General features: G+C 37.2%; 1 protein-coding gene across 3 annotated transcripts in view; it reads right to left on the reverse strand.

Annotated features, from left to right (window-relative positions):
* Positions 1-12,797, reverse strand: part of atf7ip (activating transcription factor 7 interacting protein) — a 31,576-nt gene extending 18,779 nt beyond the window's left edge. Inside the window, exon 1 of one of the 3 annotated variants that reach the window (XM_056733086.1) lies at positions 12,535-12,797. The gene's annotated coding sequence lies outside the window, so the exon portion shown is untranslated. Of the gene's footprint in view, positions 1-4,022; positions 4,059-12,534 lie in introns of those variants that run through there. The other 2 variants (XM_056733031.1, XM_056733069.1) reach the window with 2 other exon arrangements.
* Positions 12,798-13,497: the final 700 nt, after the last annotated feature.

Raw genomic sequence — 13,497 nt, forward strand, 5'->3', positions numbered from 1 at the left:
AAAATTTAGGTCACAATAAGCAGTGACCCTTTTACAACCGAATTGATTGAGGGGATTTAGGAATTCAAATTGAGTCTGCTGTTGTGTTCACAGATTTAATACAGCTCTGAAATCTTGAATTCAGCAGCGTGAACAGAATCGCTAATTCCTGAATAGCACTAGCTTTCAATGCAGAGGACAGACTCATGCCGCTAGCCAGACTGTTGGTCACAGCAGTAAAATTTTAATCATCTAAACGCCAGCGGCAGGAGCGAATTCTGAGAAGCACGAATCAACACTGATTAAAAAATTTATATGTAAATTTCAGTAGAAAGTAGTTATCAGTTCCAACAAAAACATTTGAGCAAAGTATCTATGTGAAATGCTAATACTGTTTAGAACATTCTGTATGTTGAGGTTCGACACTGATCATCACACAAAGGTGTATTCACACATACCCATCCTGTAATTTAAAATCACCCACTAACAGACAGTTAATATTAACAGAATTAACAGAATTCAGAAGGTCAGCCTATTTAAAGCGAAATTACATTTCAATCTCTGTACATTTTTAAGGCACAATCATTTTCAGTCTCTGAATCTACAGTGCTACTGGAATAAAACAGTAATTCAGCTTGTTTTCTTGGTTTTTAGTTAGTTTTTATTCTACTTTCTAATTTAAACAATGTAAAATAAAACAAACATGTAGATAGACTCCCATAGTATTTTTTTTTTACTATGGCAGTGAATGGGGGATGAGATCTGTTTGGTTACTGACATTCTTTCAAATATCTTCATTTGTGTTTCAGTCTAATGATTCACTCGGTCATGGTCACTAAATTTAGTTATTTTTAAAACAGATGTCATATAATTCCCTCGCTGGTATTATGATGTAACAATTATGATGTAGGTACCTCAGGAAAAAACATAGGCCTAGTTCTGACCGATGAAAACTGGTGGGGATTAGATTACCTTTTAATAGGCATCTATTATTGATGTCATATTACTTACGTGGGTTTACTTTATGCCCTAGGCAACCAATGTGTTTGTGCTTAATGCGCGAATAAGAAAAATTACAAACAGCCTATTATTAATTCTTACACTGTGAAACAGTATGTATCGGAGAGTTTGAACTGTATAAACGACAGAAACAAAACTGACGGAATAAATGCATTTCTTCTATTTTTCATGCCAAACACTTTCAATAAAATAAAGCATGGACATTTATACTGCAAGTTTGATGATCAACAATACAATGTTAAGAACGAAATGCAATAAATTTGGACAAGACCGAATGGAATTGAGGTTATGGAGAGCAATAGTATACTGTTTGTTTATAGCGTTGTTGATTCTTATCCGTTTTAGCCAACATTTAAGACTGCTTTAGCTTTATGCAGTTGTGGTGTGTAAAATCAGCACTACGGAATGCTTATGATTATTGATATATTGCATCTACATTTAAATATACAGATGCACTACTAAAATTAAATGCCATATTACAATGATGGCTAAGAAACATATCAGTAAAACAATCTCAAACAACCTCTAATACAACAATCACTTAAAAAGGGTTTGTGCTCCAACGCTACCATGTGCACACTAGGCATCTCATAGACATGACAGGCAGAAACTGGCTAGAACTAGCTGAGACCAGATTTAGCTCTCGGTCGAAGATCTCGCTTGTAGATCTGTGTCTGAAAACTAACCAGCTATCAAATTAATGTAATATTTAGCAGATGATTGAGCTTCAGTTATATTGTTTTTCAAACATTCTTGCTTATAGCATTTTTAGTACTCTCAAATCTGCTCTACAGGCAGAAGATATAGAACACATCTAAGGATAGTTACTAAACTAGTTTTAGTTACTAGAACTAAAACTAACAAAAACACTTGGACTAACTTGAATCCAACACAGAACAGCAGACGTAAACTGTGCACACTGCAGCTTCGATTGAGTCATTTTTACAGTGAGGTCTCTTTAAGAGCCCCTCCCCCACTCTGCCATTTCATACTTATGAAGCTTCAGTGCAGTGACACAAAATGGCCACCAGCTTAACAGATGGCAAACCAAACCACTGCAGTTGCATTGTTCAAAAGAATCAAGTAAAACCAATTAAACAAAGCCTTGGTGTCTAACTATTAAAACTGTCTTCTTTACCCTCCAGATTATACTAATGTTTTCTCTGAATTCTAAGGAATAGGTTCTAAGGTTGCACAACCTCTACAGCAGACAGTGTGTTGTTCACGCTTCTTTTTTCACACAAACTAATCTACTGTGATATGACACAGATATTCTTCTACGTCCTCTGGATAACCACGTCAAGAATTTAATTGAGATATCAAGTGTAGACTCCTCCTGCTCTTCAGTTCCAGCTTCACTCTTCTGACTTGCCCTTGTGTTCCATGAACGTTTTAAGCAAGTGGCTCACTTACCAACTAGAAACAACTCCACTCTGGGTACCTACAGTGGTCTGACACCAATCGAAAACCGAGCAGGGAATTTTAAACGGGTGCGTTTTCGGCTTGACAAGCAGCTCATTGGTCGGAGTCAAGTTCCAGATTCAAGACCACAGGAACCTGTCCTGCTGTCTACCTTGACATGAAATGAAACATGCTCCATCTTTCTGGGGAATCACCAGGGCTACATGAATCTCTTGGGTTGTTAATACCCATCAGATGAGAGAGACGCAGACATGTCCCCACACTCCCTTTGGATCAACTATGTAACTGAAGCTTTCTTCTTAATATCAGTGGGGAAAACAATGTCCCCAAACATACTATGCCTGTCTGTGAACAGTAACGTTTAAGGTTACGTAAGTTCTCGCTTATGAGTCATTACTTTCCAAAACATTTCGTACGACAATTCACAACGTAAAGCATTGCAACTAGTCAATTAAGGCCCGAATCACATTTCGCGTCAGCCGTGCATAAATGGGGGCGTTTTTTTTTTTTTTCAGGAGCGTCGGCGCCGCATCGAGATGAAAGAATCTCAACTTCTCAGAAAGGCGCAATCGCATCGCAGGTCATGTGAAAAGAACCAACCAGTCAATATAGACAAGCTTAATGAAAATGGAGACACATATGATCACGGCATAACTAAATCTAGTAGCAGAGTAATTGCGAGGTATTTTCAGTGCATATAATCCATATATCCTTTGTTTATACCTCCTCGCCTCAATGGCTATCGTGGCCCATGGTTGCTTAGAGACAACAGACGGCAGGCGAGCGCAAAGTCCAAGCGCTTTTGAAAAAAAAGCAGAACCCAGTTCAGCTCGCGTTTCCGAACGGTTTTAGACGCGAAATGTGAATCGGGCCTTAGTCTAGCACATTAGTAAGAGTTGTCACATTTAAGCCAACTAAAAATATTATGTTGGCCGAGCACTCAAGTCTGCGAATGCTTTGGCATGTTCATGGCCTGGTTCTTTCTTTAACTCACGCAGGCAGTCCTTACACTTGACATCTTGCGTCTGATAAGGGAGACTTACAGCAGCTCCCACCACACATGTATTTATCAATTTAATTGATAGGCTAAAGTAATTTTCAACAGTGTCAGCTTACAAAAGTTGGGTCAAAGCATGTTAGCTCAAACAAAATGTTGCTCAATCCAACAGGTGATCCTACTTTGCTCAAGGTTTCTTTCAAAGTTTAGTCGAACACACAAAACAGCTAATCATGGTCCTCAGAATCAGTGTAAATCACCACCAGGTATGGTACACCCAAACTCTCCTGAGGGGAACATTTCCAAGACCATATTATATCTTCCAAGAGACAACCGGTTAAAATTCAGTCCAAAGTTTTGAGCACATATACAACAAACCAGTCAATACAAAACATTACATAGCTAAATAGAAAGAAATGCTAGCATGTGGCTGAAAAATGCTTACAAATCGCAAACACCTCATGCAATGCGAAAAAATTAAACAAGACTTTAAGTAAATGGATAAATTAAATTTATAAACAAATGTTTTATATACTTATAAAAGTATTCTGATGAAAACATAGCAACAAATGTAAAAAGGACAGAGAACTGTGAGTGACCTTACACTGCTTTCATCAAATGCAGGCCACCTTCTGCTTGGAGGAGATATTTACAAGCCTGTTCTAGCATTTGTACAATCAAGAGCAAAGCACTAAAACATAGTCAGATGGGGGAGGGGAAGGACTAAGATCGAACCATGGATTTTGTAGGGGTGCTGTTGTTAGTTACTTAAGCTATACACGCTTGACCAAAAAATAGCAGCGTTTTGTATTTAATTACACATAACTGCAATAAACAGACTGTGTTTCATAGTAATTTTTAATGATTATAATTCATTTGAGTAATTTAATTATTGACAATAATTCAAATATGATTTACTTTAAAATAGACATGCTCTGAAATCGTTTGGAATAGTTTGATATTTTCAGGTCATCTCTGCTATCTGAAATACATTCACAAGCAAAGTCACAGTGCAGTATTGCTCCACCATCTTGCTATCAAGTAACAAGAGCCGAGCAGACAATGGAAAATCACCCGAGAGTATGGAACAAACCATTACCGGAATGGAGGGGAGGAGACAACAACGTGTATCGCCAGAGCAGGCACAGTAACAGGATAAATACTCATTCTGTCTACTTGTTTTTAAACTACAGTTCATGGGACTCATTAAACATGTCACAAATAATGCCAAGTGCAACATTGAGGTTCATTGTCTAGGTATGTGAAATGAAAAAAGTATCCTTTCCAAATGTAGTTACACTCCAGATTACTTGTGCAAGACTTCTGTAAAAAAAAACTCTCAAATACAACAGGAGATTTTATTCTTAACATGCTTGCTGAAAAAAGGGAAAGAGCCATAAGGGATGAGACCATGTTTGAGATTTGGGAAGCAGTTTTTGGCTTAAGATACTCCAGGCGTCACTCGCCTCTTAAACTTTTTCAAATCTCTAACAATTGTATTGTCTGTTTGTCACCGTTGCTTTCCAGCATAGTAAGCACACTTGACAACTGGTCAGACAGATTACAAACCAGTTAGTCTGCAACTAATCGCAATTTGTGTGGGTTCACACTAGAGAGAATCGGTGATGGCTACATGCTGTTAGATAGCTAGCAATGCATTTGAAACTGTTTGTCGTGCACGTCACACACCTGGACGATCTGCTCAATCGTGAATCGAAGTATTCTTGAACACTTTGGTATAAGCCTTATTTAAAGGAAAGGTGTGTGACATTTTAAAAGAAGAGGAGGTATGGTGTGAATAAAACAAAATGTAAAATATTTTAACAGTTAATATCCAAGCGAAAAACAAAATTATTTTATTTAAAAGTGTGGTAACACAATGTTTGACAAGGTGATAGAGCTCAGGCAACATCAATAAACAGTTCAACAAAAAAACACACAGAGAAGAACGAAAAGTAGTAAATCTTTTAACACACAAAACAACCATGCTAGCCTTGCAGGAAAGTATGAGACTTACTAGCTCTGAGCCAATCAAGAGCCGCCACATGACATTGAGAGCGAGTGTGGGGGAGGGGTGGCAGCAATAAGACCGTACCATATATATTGCAGGAGATAGTAGGTGTTCTCTAACCGCTGTGGTATGGCATCGAAAACATTCAGAATATCACAATATCGTACTCATCAAGTGTGAATCCAGATGTATATTTTTTATTGCCTGGTTTTCAGTGGTATGACAAAGTAGATTATTTTTATCAATCCTCAAATGATCGTTTTTTTTTATTTGGCCTTCTATCTTAAGAGCAGGAGAGACAAAGGTTCTCACCAATGCTAACATCACACTAAATATCCTGAATGAGCTAGCCTCTGCTGTTGCATCGCAGAACAAAAATAAAGAACATGTCATAAGGTCGCGTAAAAAGAAAAAGTAACACCACCCATCTTGAGAGAAAATCCGCTTTCAATAGTCATCTGGCAAGTAAAAACCAACTAAAATGTATCTGACCCAGCCCAGAAATCACTCTCCAGAATGCGAGAGGCTATGGAGCACCATCACCATGATGAGACGGTTCTAGCTCAGAATCAGATATCGTTGATGTCAAAACGATTTTGGCTCTCGCATGAAAAGGGCCAATATCAATGGCCAAACCAAGTCACACCACAAGTTGTGTGGACATTTTCATGGTATCATTACTCGTTTGTTGCTTGGAATTTACAGATGTTCTTTTTATGTGAATAAAGAAATATTTTCTTGGGGTGAACCCCCTGTGATTAATGAGCTAAATTCACAATGCCCTATAGTGTGCAAAAACAAATATACCTCTACCACCATTTAAATTAATACATTTTGCCTTGTTGATATGAGAGCTCTTAAAAAGATTGCCAACAGCAGAGACAGCTTATTTTAAGCTCATTATTCTAATAAAATAGTTTGGAAAATATTCTCTCATTAAACTGTACACTAAATCCTCTTAAATGAATCGTCATTAATCAGCACAGAATTTATTCTTATGAAACCTGCGAAATCTGTATAATTCAATTAATACTAAAATAGTATTTTATAAAAATGTTTACAGATAATGCGCAACTTAAGCAACTATAAACAGCTAGCGACCTGAAATCTTGGCTGTTGTTCACAGTTCCACTTTTAATCAGGAAGTAAAGCTGTGCTGCCTCAACCGGTTTCAGCCAGTTCTGCCCCTTTATTCACTCAGGGTATAAGAAGCTCTTTTTTCAACTCATTCCTTGTTCCATTTTCTATGTAATTTGATAAGAAAACTGTACTGTAACATTACAGGCACATTTCCCTTGGGGATTACAGTCTGTGTTTTCACTATTTATGAATATATCAATTTATAGATATGAAATTTTAACAAGGGCATTTCGATGCATTTCGCCATTAAATTTTTTGATGAAAAATCCATTACACTTAAGATCTACGACAGGAAACGCATGGTGGCACAGCTACCCTGTTATTCACAGACGAGCACAGTCATCCCCTCCCCCCTCATGAGCACAGTGAAGTCAATGACCAAGTGGAAAATTACAGACAGAACGGGGCAAAACCATTTCAAGAGATCTTTAGGGGTGGAGCGTGGACGAATAGGTGATCTTTATGTATCGTAAGAATAGACTATGAATACAGCTGCACCCAAAAGAAAAACAATATAAATATTTGATATTTAAAAAAAGAAAGTGATTATTAAAGATGGTGAACAAGTAGTCAGAATAAATAAATATTGAGAAGTTTAACAGTTTGAAGTATATAAAAACGTTAACTATTGTATCGTTGTCAATATGGGCCATATTCTTTAATTCCTGTGTGGAAAAAAAATGGAAAACGTGTTGTGCATTTGCAGAGGAGTAAAATCTCACGGACAACCTTGTTTCATTTGCAAAAACAACTTAAAACTGTGTACCTGTATTTATTAATCTAAACACAGGAAAACATTTTGCCTAAAAAAGGTGCTTAAAGAGGCACTCTTGTCATAATGCACCCAGAACGGTGCAAGCATTCTCGGTAAGTGCGGAGCAGCTCAACCTAACTGCTAAAAGTGCTCGGTAGTATGTTTGTTTGTTTTTTAATCATGTCAGACCTGAGCTAATGTCAGTGTTCTGAGCTGTAAATACATCTTAGTTCTGGGTCGGAGTTATTAAGCAGAAGTCCATTATTCGTTTGAAATGGATCACTCTGCTTGATGGAGGGCTTGTGGATAGATATTGCAAGAAAACACATCTCCAAAAAAGTTGCTTCGGTGGCGTAAAAGGTTCCAATTAGACAAGACGGATCCAATCAGATACATATACTTACAGCATAAACAGGACTCATTAGATCACATTACACCTGTCTTCTAGCTTCTGGTGTCCAGCTTGTCCATACAATTCTCTCAACCCAGTGATGTTACCAATCAGACATAACTGTGCCATTCACATCCAAAACCACAAATCAAGATAATTTTACTTAGGATAAATGGTAACCTCAACCTCACTGAGAATTGTGAACATCAAACACAGATGTCACAATTATCCATACCACACTGAAGCCTATATTTTTACACCCTGGCCTGTGCATATTAATGGTACGAACGATGCCCAAAATATCCCATTTCAATTTTAAACGAGTTCCGATTACAGTTTCTTGAATTTGCCGGTGTTTGTTTTTCCATAAAAACATTGCCACCTGGCATTTTGAACAAAAGTTACATTTTAGTTATATGATGATCACCAATATTTAATGAAGCACCACAAGAGCTGTAAGCTTTTTAAATTTAAAGAAGATTGTTTATCATATCTTATTTCAAAAAAGAGGTTTAGGGTTGCAGCCCATGAAAGTCAAAGCTAAAAACCATTGAACCATGAGAACTATATAGTTCAAATGAATGTTGTTAAGTCCGTAAACTCCAACTAGAATTCTTAATTGTAACAAATCAAGAAATCTTACAAATATTTTACTTTTGTGGTTTTGGTTTTGTTGTGTTTTTAGTATTTTTTAGGGGCAAGATTTCAGTCTTTTCAATTTTCATGTAACATTGCGTTATTGTTGTTTATGTTTAGAAAAGAACCACCCATGTAAACAGGAAGAAACTGACTAATATTAAACAAAACAGCCTGCTTGTATTTTCATATAGATTTAGTTTTCCATCTGCTTCAATAGTAGATGCTAAACAAACCCACATCATCACATTACACGAAGTAGTTAGTGGACATTTAATATTCTATACATATTATGTCTACATCCATTTGCTATGTGTTTGAATATTTAGCATTAATGGCAAAATGCATTCCATCTAAACTGGTACAGTGCATTGCTTTTCCCCCATTTGTAATAATCCTGAAAATGTCCCATAGTATGGCAACACAGATTTATTCCTAACTCATGCCATTAGTTAAGGCAGTGTTATGTTTATTCCAACCCATTTGGGCAACATAAACTAAACAAAACAAACCAAAAAGAGAACCAGCAAACAATATGTTTGTGTATTTCAGTGCTTCCACACCTACTGGATTAGTATCACAGAAGAACACATGTGTCAACAACCCCTAAATCAGATTTCCCTTTAGGCATACTAACACACATAAACACCTTGGAAATAAGTCAATTTCTGTGGTTACTAGCTTATTCTGAAAGGGATGCTTTTTGTAAAATTGAAGTTAACATACCGCACTGTGCTTATCTAGTTTAATCTAGTTTGAATCATTTGAGAGTCAGGCAAGACGTAAGGTAATAATAACTACCTATTATTTAAAAATGTCAGTGCTTTTACACCGTGTATGTAAATTTAACTTGTTGTTGGACACTCCATAAGCTTAAAGGAGGCATGAATTAAAATCACAATTTTAACCCAAGCTTTCGTTATATAAGAGGGAATGGTATTCATGCAAACATCATATAAGTGTCAAAACTGAAAATGCCCTTGTTATTGAGATTATATCTGTTACTGACAACATGTCCAGGGAACGCCAAGTTATGGAATGCACTTATTGATAGGTCGAACACCACCTCCACAGAAAAATATCAACCACCACTTCTCTAGTCCCGCCCACTGGTTCACGCATGACAGAACCAGTGGCGCGGAACCAGATAGAGCTAGCAAGCAATACAAAAAAAAAGATGAGGATAAATAAATATTGTTCCATCCCTGCTTTTGGAAGAATACAGTTGCTGCATAACCTTCCCGATATTGGGAATGAAGGGTTAAAGTTTATTTTTAAAGACATTCCAGCTCATGTGGGAAAAACATTAAGCGTTTGTTTGTTTCATTTCTCCGAGGATTCCTTCGTGAACAAGGCACAGGTCAACACTGAATTTGTGGAGAGTTTAAAATGAAAAAGCAATGCTGTGCCTTCAATATTTGATCTGATACTGATGTGGGGTGGTAATTTATAAATCACAGGAGGTCTCCAGATAAAACTAATGCCGTGCGAAAACTGTGAATGGTGCTAGTGTGTAACCTAACGTTACGTCTCGAACCAAATTCACAGAAGGCTCCAACTACACAAACTGCTATCCAAACAAAGCAGTGGGCGTTTACTTCCAAGTGTCTTTAATGCGGTGCGCCCATTAAAACTGAGCGTTTGCATAGCTGGCCTTAAAACCTGGGTAGAAAACACCCTACTACTTATTGATTTTGATTTTTTTTGTGTGTAAAAACCACGCAAAACTCATAACTAGACCTTATATATATCCATCGTGAACAAGGCACAGGTCGGCACTGAATTTGTGGAGAATTAAAATTAAAAAGCAGTGCTGTGCCTTCAATATTGGATCCGATACTGATGCGGGGTGGAAATTTATAAATCACAGGAGGTCTCCAGATAATACTAATGCAGTGCGAAAACTGTGAATGGTGCTAATGTGTAACCTAACGTTACGTCTCGAACCAAATTCACAGAAGGCTCCAACTACACAAACTGCTATCCAAACAAAGCGGTGGGCGTTTACTTCCGAGTGTCTTTAATGTGGCGCGCCCATTAAAACCGAGCATTTGCAGAGCTGGCCTCAAAACCTGGGTAGAAAACAGCCTATTACATATTGATTTTAATGTTTTTGGATGTAAAAACCATGCGAAATTCATAAGTTGACCTCATATATATCCTTTGTGAACAAGGCACAGGTCGACACTGAATTTGTGTAGAGTTTAAAATTAAAAAGCAGTGCTGTGTCTTCAATATTAGATCCAATAGGAATGGCGCAGCAACCTTATGTATGAAAACATTTTTGTACTATGCGTCACTATTGCTTTGTTAGAGATCGCTTGATGTGCCCTGAGCACTATTCTCACAAGATTAGTATTACCTGGGGACCTCTAGTCATTTGTATTAATTGCAGAGGTTGTCTGTGATCTTAAGCTTGTGCGAATTGCCATCTCTGTGATTTGGTGGGCTCATATATAATTTTACAAGGTTTTATACTCCATTTACGAATATAGGAGGCCGCTTTAAAGTGTTTTGGTTTTATTTCGGGTGCTGGGTGATATCCATAAGTTACCGGGAGTCTCCAGTTTGTTTATTTATCATGGAAACTCTCGTAAAATTTGAGACCTTAAGCTTGTGATCTTTTGTCTGGTTCGGGATCACTGGTCTCAAATGCTGACAGGTACGTAATATATCATACAACGCAATACAAGGACAAAAACTATACGCCTTGCCATCACATCCGGGAAATAAGTCAGTAAATTTAAGTGAAATCATCCTGTGCGAATGCGTCACATGAAATACTGATGTGGGGAGGTAATTTATAAATCACAGGAGGTCTCCAGATAATACTAATGCTGTGCGAAAACTGTGAATGGTGCTAATGTGTAACTTAACGTTACGTCTCGAACCAAATTCACAGGCTCAAACTACACAAACTGCACAAAACCGAGCGTTTGCGGAGCTGGCCTGAAAACAGCCTATTACTTCTGGATTTTTATGTTTTTGGATGTAAAAACCACGCGAACGTCATAAGTAGACCTCATATAACAGTGTAAAACAATAAACAAGCTCAGTTCATCAGACTTTAAAACCACAAAATATTGACTCTTCAAGGAATTTTATAAAAATCGAATTGTTTGAAACCGTGATTAACACTTCGTCGCCATTGAACCGATTGTCCAGCAGTCCACGTTTTCAATGTTATACCCTAGGAGACATTTTTACTAATCTTCTGAAAGCGTACAGCATATACAGATCCAAAAACAGCACATACTCAGGTTTAATCATCATTCTAAATCCAAAAACCAATCCACCCGGCTTTTTGTTTAAAAGATTGTATTTTTTAAAGAAACGAACCAACATTCAGGAGATGATGTAAAGAACAAATGAATAGACAATCAAATGTATTATTCTGCCAAAGAATGAAAGAAATGGGCCCAATACTTTCATCTGATAAACTGTATGTTCATATACACATATAAGAAAATATTCTGATGGCCATCAGAAGTTTGGTTATTTTAAGTTATGATGCTGCTGGCTATGGAGTTAAGAGTTAATGTTATTTAAATTAATTGTCGAGTGCAATGGATTAAACAGTTACTTAGTACAGTATTTAAATTCCTTTCTACTATAAAAGTAAAGTAAGGGATTATTCTTCATTTTAAAGTAAATGCATTACAGTTACTTAGATCTAAACCTAAATTGCGGTGAGTTTAACAGTCACTAGAAATACTTTAATCTATTTTGTTAAAATTCACATGAAAACATCTGCATTGCTTGTTACAGGTGCTGTTAAGTTTAAGATCATCTTTACATATCTAAAAATGTAAGTATTTAAAGAGTTTTAATTTCTACCGTCCATGTGTTCAAGGTGGATGCAGCTGTAATGAGTAACGCAATTACATTTTAGACAGTGTAATACAATACAAAGTTAACGTTGTAATGAGGAATCAGATAGTTTTTTAAAAACACTGCACAACACTGCATAAACATCACTCGTAACTAGAAATTCACTCCCTGCTAATGTAAAAGCACACTCATTTAGTATCTTTAGAAAAACAAACAAATAATTATCATCCATCACACTAAAATCTGCATCTCACATTGACTTTTGAAATTAAACAACATTAAACTGTTAAAAACGACATAGCCCATAGTGGGACATTCGTGTCGTTTTTTAGAGGAAAAGCCTGTCAACTCACCCAGTGTTATGATCGGTCAGAGAGCCTAACAACCGGTATCTCCAAAAATTCGTCTGCACGGGAATGTGCTTGTTATTGTGCACCTTTAAATTCTGCGCGTCCGCGGTTTCTGTTGGCAACGACTTGATCGTGAGCACGCGACGGAATCAGACACAGTCATACAAACCACGGCACAAGGAGACTGACTGTAGGCTACAGTGTAACGCCGCTGACAGCACTCTACTGTGTACTTGGCGATTCGCGCTCTCTTCGCTTCTCTCCGGTTGTAGAACAACAGGGGGAGGAGCCACGTGTTTCGCGGTACAGATCGGATAGTTACCTCCCACCACACCAGCTCTTCAACGTTTTCAGAAACGATCCTACGCGGTGTCCTGTTTAAAAATGCACTCTATAAATGTTCATGTATTTATTCATGTATTTCTTATAAACGCAGTCTAGAATTACTTGTGTAGTCTTATATTTACATAAAGCACTTGGTTATGGCGTCATCAGTGGAATAACGTTGTTGACCCTCTGGCCACCGTTTTGATCGTTTATGTTTGTTAACATCTCTTTATTTATATGTTTTGGCTTAGGTATACGATCACACTCAGGGTGAAAAGAACATAGTAAACTTAACAGAAGCCTGATTTCTCCCTCATACTTGTGAATTAAAAAATGTCAAGATTTAAAATATAAATGTGACCCTGGACCACCAAAACAGTAATTTGCACGAGAACGTTTTTAGTAATCGCCAAACATTGTAGGGCTAAACATGACAGATTATTCTTTTTGCCAAAAAAACATTAGGATATTAAGTAAAGATCATGTTCCATGAAGACCCTTTATAAATGTCCTACCATTAATGTAAAAAAACGTTCTTTTCGTGAGTGGATGGCCTGCTACAGTACCTCAGATTAACAACTTCAAAGGCGCTTTTCTCAATATTTAGCTTTTTTTGCACCCTCGGATTCCTGCTTTGTA

The sequence above is a fragment of the Triplophysa dalaica genome, chromosome 2 (assembly GCF_015846415.1).
Source record: "Triplophysa dalaica isolate WHDGS20190420 chromosome 2, ASM1584641v1, whole genome shotgun sequence".
NCBI classification, from domain to species: domain Eukaryota; kingdom Metazoa; phylum Chordata; class Actinopteri; order Cypriniformes; family Nemacheilidae; genus Triplophysa; species Triplophysa dalaica.